Here is an 11,315-nt window from a genome sequence, read left to right as displayed (position 1 = left end):
TTTAACTTTTTAAATATTTAATAACATTAACAAAACATTTGGTTCACCAAACATTTCATTCGCACATACATTAATCATTTATTATATGATTTAAAATTCATCACTTTGAATAAAATCGTCTGTGATTATGTTATGTATTAATTAATGTTTGCCTTGATATATTTGTAGCATCTATCAGCACCAATACATATATACATACTATGAACAAGAAACAAGGTGAATTTTTCATTTACCCTATAGGGCAACGGCAATATCATCAAATTATATTATTTTTTTTTTTGTAATTTCGAATACCACTACTACTACTACTACTACTACTACTACTACTACTACTACTACTATTACTCTCTTTGACATCTATGTAGAGTTTCATGTCATTTGCTGCAGAGTTGCAAGCGTTTTTGGAAAACATACCAAAGTGAGTTCTCATTTTTCCCTATGCCTATGAAATACTAATGTTTAACGTTTCATGTTTAATGTTTCATTAATGTCATGAAATCTTCGATCCATGTATTGAATTCGGAAATAACTGACCAGTTAAGGGAATATCGTGCAAAGGTGAACGAAAACCATAAAAATCGCTCAAAAATCAAGGTTATGGTTCAGCCTGACCAATACGCTAGTAAAAAATATCGTTTCGCATTTTGTAAACAAATGCACATTAATTTATGATCACAATTGTTCATGTACCTATTTATGTGTATGTATATATATATATATATGTATATATATAGATATACGTATGTATATATGTATATATATAGATATACGTATATATGTATATATATATATATATATATGTGTGTGTGTGTACATATATATGCGTATGTGCACGTTTTATGAATATATTAAATGTATGTATGCATGTATATGGAACAATTTTAATCACAGCGAAAGACGAACACATCATAAATGGCCATTTATATGGCATATGAATACCGGAGAAACGGTATTTTATCTAACATTTTTTCATAGAAATGATATTTCTTCCGGTTTCTTCTCTCTTCATCTTTCTTTCCGACTTTCCGAACTTATCATTTACGTACGCACACGTCACCAAGTTATGGACGAACCTTTTATCAAATTCGATCGGTCAAACATTGTATTCCCCCAGCACCCGCTAAACAAAAATGTTATGTAGAATCCTTGCCTTTCTAGTGTTTCCTCACTAATACGAAATCTTTTTACGATACTGGGGTCAAATTTACTTCGATCGCGATAGTTGTAGTGAGCGCTTAGCTGATGTTCAGTGGGTAATCGTTACTAGGGTGCGGCCGCCTCACATTACACGTATGGGCGCGCCATCCCCTGGGTGATTGGTTATAATCAAAAAATAAATAAATTAAGCTTTTTTCTTTTTTTGTTAGATCTAAACTTGGACCTACATAATGTAAAAAGGTTACTGATACGCCTACAATTAACAAATTAAGAAATATTTTCGTTTCCTTTATTAGCTTGAAGCGTAAGTTGTGTCAAAGTCACGTTACGTTCAATAGATTTCCTAAACACTTTATATTTTCTCGTTTACTTTTCGTGGTGGGAAAATTTTTTTTAGAAATATAATCTCAAAAAAGAGAAAAATTATATGAATATATTTTAAAGTTTTTTTTTTTTTTTTTTTTTTTTTTTTTTTTTTTAAGGTTCATATTCATAATAAAACAGCAGGTGTTTTATAATACACGTGACAATAGTGAAGGACATTGACCATAAAAAGGAGAAAAGAAAGGACATCGCATAGTTTATATCAAATTGTATGTAAGCTTGTCCACTATTTTCAGTATGTTCACGATCATGGCTAAATACTTTACATACCGGGGGTTGATTTATTCGAAACAAATTTTAACGGTTACGTTTTATTACGTGATGTTACGCTTCGCGTATTTTTTAATGATATTAGAGAAATTCTGTTTTTGTTTTTTTTTTTGTTTTTTTTTTTGTTTTTTCTTTGCTATCTATTTTTATTTAGAACCAATGCTTGCACTTTCTGAAATTATGTTATACCGACACGTCTGTTCTCCAAGACTTAACGAATTCAACTGAAACATTAAGCCATTGTTGAGACTTGCTGCAAGTGGTAATAAAACAATGAAAGGGGAGTGAATTCTTTATATCTGCACGGGTGTGTTGTTGTAAAGTTTTTTTCTTTTGTTTTTTTTTTTTTTTTTTTTTTTTTGACTAACTTGCTTTACTTTACTAACATGAGCAGTTAAAGACTTGATCACGGTTTTATATTAATGTTTTTGAAATGAAATTCTCTTAGTAGAAAGACAACTTCTTTTTCTAACTAAACTCTCATAAGACTCGCTATTTGTTACACAAACACTATCATAAATATATGAGAAAATCATTTCATTTTATATTTTTGCACAATTTTATACAATGAAAAATCTCCTCATCTCTCACGGTCCCGCAGATTAAAATCAATTTTTGCATACAGAGCTTTATTGCATTGTCTATCATTCATTCAGTTATCAAGTGTACCTCCCCGAGAAAAAAAATAAAAATAAAAATAAAAAAATTCGGATATCTTCTCTTTTGTTTAGCATATCGTTGTCATTGAAACGGTTATATGATATCAATTGCGCCTGCGTCACTTACCCGACGTTGTACGGTGAACAATAAATACACCAACTTCTTTATTAGTTTAGTTCAATTCTTGCAAACACATACACGCGCCAGCAACCCTTCCTGTTTATATTTCTTACATTTTGTTGCGGTTTTCTGCTTGTTATCTCTTATATACTATTGTATGAGAACCCATACTTATATGCTATTAACTGTATGCAAGCCAAGCCAATAGTTGTTAGATTAAAAATTTACATAAATAATAAAATGCGAATCAATTTATATGTAGTTAAATTTAATTGCGTTTTTCAAATGAAGTGAAAAAGGAAAACGAAAAAAAATTTTCAAAAAAAAATTTCAATTCGGAGGCTGAAAGCTGACGTCTATGAAAAAATTTCATTTTGTCTTAAATGTATCGCAACCTGGAGAATGGGTAGGCGATAGATGGGATCTTCAAGGCATTATACAAAATTCGAAATAAACCATTTATTATGGCGCCTTTTTTTTTTTTTTTTTTTTAATCATATGTAAAAACTAATATCGGTCCGATATATGTGATAATTGTTAAACATTTTCTCAATAAAAGTTGTTTTCAATATCCCGCACTATGCCTATAACGGATATAAAATTTATAATTAAACGCTTGTATGCTGCCATGTTTGGTTAAATCGGGCGAAACTTTTCCGTCTCTGGGCGCGGCGAGGTCTACCCGTACCTCTAATTGTATAATGTCCCTATACTTAGGGTAACCACAGTCATCACTGTACTCCATTGGGGGTCATATCCATCAATTTTGTTCTCTGTCACTTCGACATTGGCCGGCAGTGGCTTTCTTTTCGCATTTCAAACCGTAATCGATATGGGCATCCTGTCCTTGGGGTGGTTCCCATAGTACGACTATAATGGTTTTGAATTGTCGGCCTTAAGTGACAGTGGATGGCTTGCCATCCAACTTTTCTCCTCTGCTAATTTTCAAACTAAAACGAGAAGATATCAACCCAGCAATTCTAAGCACCCAATCACACTGCTACGTCTCCGACCCTGTCAATAACTCGCAGATCTATGCTAAATTTTGAGCCTCCATAACAGTCGATTGTCTGATAGAATAGAGAAATCTGGAAGCAGACGACTACTGAAACTCTCGTTGACTTTTTCGTAACGCATCCTCATCGCCTTGAGCCTGCAGTGAATATGCTATATTTGAACCTAGTGCTCTTGCTTGCAAGTTGAGTAAAAAATTTGAGATGCCGTACAGCCCGCCATCAAAATCCGTCTATTTTTAAATCATCGCTGAAAATATAAAAATTAAAATGTTTTTTAATGAACACATCATTGAAAAGTATATATAGATTATGTTAGACCGATTGCCTTAAATTCTAGAACTTCAGAATTTTAATCTTGGAATTTATTTCTCTGGCTAAATTTATTAGAATAATATAAATAATAATAGATGATGTGGTACTATAAGAACAAACAACAGAAAAATCATAATACCTTTGTTTTGAAAGAGATTTAGTTAATGCTCTAGTACTAGTAGGTGATCCCTCGACAAAATGTAATCTTTCTGAAGCAATATCTCTTTTTATTATTCGCCTTCGTTCGAATATTTCCAAAGCGTTAACTGAAAAAATCGGATGCGTTTATGAACAAGCAGAAGAAAATTGTAAGCCCCAAAGCTTAAATTCAGGTGACGATGACCGGGGCAGCCGTGAGTTTATGAAAAGCTATAGCACAAATAACTTATAATATTTTTCATTTCATTTTTTCAATGCAACCAATCATCCAAAAGATATCGCCGATGCGTCTCGACACAATGATAGTCAGAAAAAAGTGACAAAAAAAAATATAAAAATAGGAAACGAACCGAAATTTCCAGATATCTTCGCTTTAATTTCCTCTACATCCCCTGATTACATGAATATATAAGCAAGGCGATCATTTGAAGACGATTTTACTAAATTGCGTGGCTCATTTTCATCCGCATGGGTATCTAAAGAAGCAGAGTCTGTCGAATCTGAATCTTTGAAAACTCAACAGAAATAGTTCAACGACATCGCTACATTACAATGAAGAACATTTTGGTGGAGTTTTTCAACTGACGATTCATGGTTTATCAAATATATCCATATCAAAACAATTGATCAAAAATGGTATTAGTACGACCGGTGCGGTGCGACAGTCTCTTGTCTGTAAATTGTGCTTAATGTTATGGATGCGAACAATGGTTATTTTAAGCAGAATCGCGCCATCATCTGGCTCCAGTATTAATCTAGTGATTAGTTTAAAGTGACATCTTTTGTTGAGAAATTCCAGATATCGATTAGATGAGAACAGTTTGATTCAGTTTCTTGAACCCAATCCTATCATGAATTAATCGATATCCATTATATCAACTATCAAGATCCATGTGATCGTCATGGGCTCTATGCACACTGAGGCACGTGCAAGCAAGAAATAAAAAGAACTTAGTGTTTTTCCGTACGCCTTCTTCAAGTGCGGACATATCTCGTATTGTTAACAATGCCAACTTATCCTATATATGATAAACGATTTAATTTATGTAACAAAGTTTTTTCGTTTTATTTCACTCTCCTTTTAGGTGTAACATAAGTGAATTATAGCCACTCTGTTAGTCGTTGCAACACAACAGTTTATTTCCTTTATTACTTATATATTGTTGATTTCCTGAATTCTAGAAGAAGAAGAAGGCTTTGCTATATTAGACAATAAGACGATACAAATGAAATTCCTAGACTTTGCATTAAGTTCACTCTTTGAAAAAAGGATTTCTGGTTATTGATCTGAGCAGACTCGTCCAGACCATGTCACGTCACAATGGCGGAGGATGTAAATCAAGCCCACTTCTGCTAAATAAACGGCTGCATTGTCAGGTTTCGATTTACCATCAGCTGGCGTGCGCGTTCGCTAACAATAGGCACAACGAAGAACGAGCGGACGAAGATCGAGCAAGAAGTTGGCATCAACGAAGAAAGCGCATACGATTTGATTTGTGAAATATCTTGTCGTCTCGTTCTTTCTTTCTCTAAAATAAGACATGCGTATGGTAAACCAGACCTTTCCAATAAACATATGCTAAAAGTTTCAATCAAAGCCCGACATATCAATTCTGATAAAATCTGGCTTATTTATTAAAACACACAAAACCATTAGGTGTCAAAAATGAATCTCTCGAACAAGTCGAATGTTGGTCTAATTAAGTAGCTAAGAAAATAATCAAAAAAATAATTTTTACATTTAATAGTAACAGATGTAGATAGATCGATGGGACTCTTTGCGTTTACCATATTTCGGCAAAGAGATAAATGAGAAAAATTATGTGAAAGGCAACGACTTTAAGAGCATAGACATAGGCGACCGTTGGCTCCTGTCGATGGGTAATTTATCAAAAAATTCTGCAATGCCGAGTGTAAAGCTTTGACTGGTATTTATTTAATTGTGGGAATTTTTGTTGCAACGTGGGAAAATCTGTCATACGTGTTACTCCTTAACATACAATGGATTCATTAAAACATATATATATATATATATATAAGTATATATATACATATATATCGCAAAACGGTGCAACAGAAATTCAAAGATACATATACAAAGATAAAGATAATAAAAAAAATAAAAATAAAAAAAAAACTAATGGAGAGATTGATTACAAGTGTATAAGGTTTATGTCGAATTTCGTGATACTTTCACATGTAATCCATCTAGAAAATATAGATTAGGACTTGAAATAAATTCCAAGACTTAAAGCACTAGCAACTAAGGCTATTATCGGCTTTTATTAAAAACTCTAGCGCACCTTGAGATTCGAACCCATGACCATTGAGTTGCTAGTCGAGATTCTTCGACTTTGGCCACTCAGGCGGATCTTAATTACTTAATTATTTCTAATCCTTAATTTAAGATGTTATTTATATTGAATTCGATAATGTTATCGATCTTTCCTCATCATAGGTAAGTCTTTCTATCAATCTATTTTCTATAAATTATTACAAGAAAAATTAATGAAAAAATTCTTTTAACATCCAAACCATCCAAATACAATACATTTAAGATTAGCGCAAACGACATTATAAAATTAATATACTTTCCCGTGATGAACATAAAATGAGAATGAAGAATAAACAGTCAGTCAGTGTAAAGTTAGTCTTCCCAATCAGAAACGAACACGCGACTTAAGGAAAATGAACTTAGCCAGGTATCTGCAATTGTGAATATTTTGTTTGGTTCTTGTACTTTATAATTGATAACCTCAGCTTTGCGTGTTAATTTATTTCATTTTATACATTTAAAAAATTGCTTAAAAAAAGGGAAAAAAGGGTTATGTAATTTGATTTTATTGTTTTATTTAACTTATTTATTTTGCATTTACTTAAGGTAACAGGAACACAATCACTCAACTCGAATTTTTTATTTTCCATTGAAAAAAACTCAAACAATAATTATGTATATATGTGTATATCGTAGTATTGCCTGTTGAAGCTTTTTTTTTATAGTTATTCATATACCGACTTTTCGAAATAAGCCGTTATGTGGGAAATAGTCGAAAAGATGGTCACATCCGAACTATTTACCATAGCATATGTTCTTGGGCCAAAACACGTCTGTGCCATAAATTTCATCAAAACAAACAAGCAACACAAACAAGCAGGCCGGACGATTGGACGGACAGACAAACTTAAATTGATTTAGAAGGTTATTCGAAATCAATCAGTGTAAGAAAAGTTGCATCATTACAAACTTAATATACCCTTACACCTGGTCGATATCGAGACCATTTGCGTTACATATGTCTGGCCGAGATTAGAGTACAATTTGCACATATATGGGCAGGAGCTTTCAACCCTTACTCGCATATAAACGTTACCTTAGATGCTTATAGGTGACGAAGATATGTGCAACGCTCATGATATCCTTGAGGAGCAAGGCTTTTACTATGATGAAAAGAGTTTCGTGTAACAATTTCATTTCATATTCCAACTTTTTGACTTGCTCTCGCAATTCAGAAAATGATTCCGAATCGATTTAACCGTGGTCGTCCGTCTGTCTATCTGATGATTGTTGAGATATTTCGGTGAAATTTGACTCACTCACGTACTTTGGCCCAAGGGCGAATGATATTAAAAATGCTGTGAATCGGTCCACTTTTTCGATCACTCCCTATATCACGCCCTATGCTGAAAATTCGTTACATCGACATTTAATGCAATTTTTAAAATTTCCCGGCAAAAGTGGCTAAGCAATAGTGTTTCGGCATTCGAAATTGGTATGAAAACTTTGGACCGGCTAGGGAATCGATCTTGAGAAACTACACGCTAATGTGTCAACAGCGTTGACCTTAGATGGAATAGGAAAATGATTACAACGAAATCTCAGAACAATAGAAGCCTTTATCACAAGATAGTCTGCATTTGGATAACTCAGAAGAATGCGTGGCTAGTACACAACGATTTACTTTATATCATCTTTGCTGTATTAGAGGATAACCGCACAGTATTGTGAGAAGCATAGGCTAATTTCAAATTTCTCACAATATATATATAATCAAACGAACACTTATTAGACAATTATAAATGAAAACTGTTTAAATAGAAGATCCTCACTATTGAGTATCCAACCCTGGTACATCTTTAGCGAGTTAGCCCTTTACCAAATGTGCCAGAATTTTATCGTCTTTGAAATAGATGATGGTACCTGCCTATGAATTATGGTAACACTTTCTTTTTTTCTTATACATTTTCCTTTTTTCCGTGCATTAGTAGTAGTGTTTTTGTCGCATTCTGTATCAAATTCGAGAAAAAATCGCATTAAAACTTGGCTTCACTTCATGAAACAATCAAATCAACAGCAACAACAACAACAATTTCGAATCGTTTCAATGAGACTATTACAGCAAACGTGTTCCGACTTCAAGTGAACAAATGGAACCGTGCATTGTTACAAAATAGGCCAACAATAACGCAATAGACGCAAAGTCACCCCCTCGTCAAAGATGCACGCATCAGATATAGCGCCTTCTCATTACCACTTGTTCAGATCGGTCCAGCATGGCTTTTGCTGGCACACAGTTTCGAAATGATGAAGCAGTGCGAAAATAGGTCGAAGATTAGATCAGTGCCAAAGCAATATCGTTCTTTCGACATTGTGTCACCATATTGTCAGAAAGATGGGAAAAAGTTGTACAAAACGATGGAAAATATTTTTATTAATATATATCGTAACAATTATTTTCAGTGAATGCCTTTTTCAACTGGAAAAAACTCTCAAAATTGCTACAATCACCTAATAGCAATGGTTTTCTCACACTCTATATAAAGCTCGCAGTACAAATCGGATATGGCATTGGAACGTATCTATCGTGTAAAAAGAGAATTAGATGTGCATGTAAATTTTGCTTTAAGGAGAGAGAAAAGCAGTCATGCCATGTGTAAGCAACAAAACACACATATGTTAAAGTAAAAGAAAGCGAGGCGAGAAAAAGGAAGTTTATGGGAAGAAAGCCAAAACAAGAAAAGAGAGAAAACTTTGTCGTACTAAAAAGGTATTTGTATAAAAAAATAAAATAAACATTTATATTAGGGAGTCATTCCTGAATTTTTTACATTACATATATAAGTGAAGTCAAGTTCTGTATCGCGCTAAAGAGCACAAGAAAAACACTAATTATGTTATAAAGCATTGTGGGCAATAGGTCGAGATCGTAGGCATGTTCAAGAACTTATTACTGTGCAACAACGCGCTAACATACCCAGCAAATCCAGATAAGGATAAGTTAAAACAATCGAATAATGACTCGATAAAAGTCTCTTCGGAAAATTTCGCGAAACAAAAAAAAAAATTTATAAGTAACAGTAGAAAAATGTCTTAGATAAAAAATTGTTTAACATTGACTTGAAGCAAGAACAAGGATTTAGTTTTAGTAATTCGCTAATGCCCCACTTACAATATTTCTACAAAAATATCCTATACGTTCTGCTCTGCTATTATATAATTTATATTTTTTACAAAAGTTTCCCTCGCAAATGTATCTGAAATTCTCTCTCTCTCTTCCCGTATTATAGTGAATATAAAAATTAGAAAAATGATTTTAAGAAAATATTTTCTTTCAATTTAAATCTACATTTCTATACATGACAATTATAATATATACCAATACAATCAAGTCATATGCCTAAGTGATTTTGCGGTGTCCCGGTATTTATGTTTAGTAAAAATCTATTTGTTGCTAGCAAGCTTTCGCAAATATTTTGAATAAAATTATTATCGTTGCATCGTCAACTATACTTAGGCAAAAAATTTAGATAATGTTACGACAACTTGGCAACTCTAAATATGTATGCTTTTGCTTTCCCTACTCTTGATGTCGAAAACTATTTTTTACATTCATCTAAACTGATTGATTGATTATTTAAAAAAAAAAAAAAAATTACTTCAGTCATTATACTTTTATAACTTAAAAGAATTTTGCTAAAAATTCCACTTTTAATTGCGCAAGAAATACTAACGACAATAATAACAACAATAGCAAGAAAAAACAAATTTCAACATTGTGTTTTTGCCAAGAGAATAAATAACAGTGGAGTTTACACTCGTTACTTTTCTACGAGTAAAGAAAGATTGATTAACAAGTCGATGCGAAAACAGATATTAAACGAACTATTTTTGTGTTTTTATTATTATGTGTTACGAACTCGGGCCGTACACAGACATTACGAACAGAAAATACGAATACACGCTTCCAACGCTATGCTATAGAATATTGATCGTTTGCTTATCCTTCGCCATGCATAACAGCCATAAGCAAATGGTTCGCTTTCATTTATGTTTATCTTGATAAAACACCAAACATAATTCTTTTCATTATATTCACCATATTGCTTGGAAATCTTTTGAGCTCACTATTTTACGCAGTCCGAAGTTCATGTTTTTCTTTTTCTAAAGCTTTTTAAGATATTTTTCCCAACTTTTATATTTTCTCTGCAATTTTTTAATACATCTAAAAATAGTCTGGTGGGCCATCATTCTACGGTTGTTCATATAACGACTTTTTAAAATAGGTCTTTAGATGGGAAGTGGTCAAAATAGTGATTCAATCCGAGACATTTTCAATAACATTCATCCTTGAGACCAAATACCAAATTTCGACAAAGTATCTCAAAAATCAAGGCCAGTAGATAAGAAGATAAGAAAATAGAACGGACGGATAGGCTTAGATCGATTTAGCAAGTGATTTTGAATCGATCGGTATGCGGTAAACGTTGGATATTTTCTACAAAAATTTTATATATGTTTGCATCCTAAGTAGTGTAGAATAGAATAATATTTTTACAATAGCTTATATATATATATATATATATATATATTATGACATATTTACGTGTCCATATACAAACAAGTCCACACATTCCGCATCATATATATGCTTAAATGATTGATCCTTGGAGTTTCATATTCGTTCATTTACATACATTTTAAATGTACTCTCGAAACCCATATATTCTTTTTAACATTCTGCAAGAGTACAAGAATACATGCTTACCTATCAATAACATGCCATAATTCTTTGACTGCCGATCTTACGACAAACTATTACTAACATTACTTATTGTTGCGTAGATCGCAAGTTCGCAACAGAGAGTTTGCGAAATTTTCAAGCAATGCTCAGATCAATAGCAAATAAATTATTCAAATATGTTTTTGATCTTTCGCCCTTTTAATGAATGCAAAATAAT

This window comes from Glossina fuscipes, unplaced genomic scaffold (genome assembly GCF_014805625.2).
Source record: "Glossina fuscipes isolate IAEA_lab_2018 unplaced genomic scaffold, Yale_Gfus_2 0, whole genome shotgun sequence".
NCBI classification, from domain to species: Eukaryota; Metazoa; Arthropoda; class Insecta; order Diptera; family Glossinidae; genus Glossina; species Glossina fuscipes.
This window is presented reverse-complemented; position numbering follows the sequence as displayed.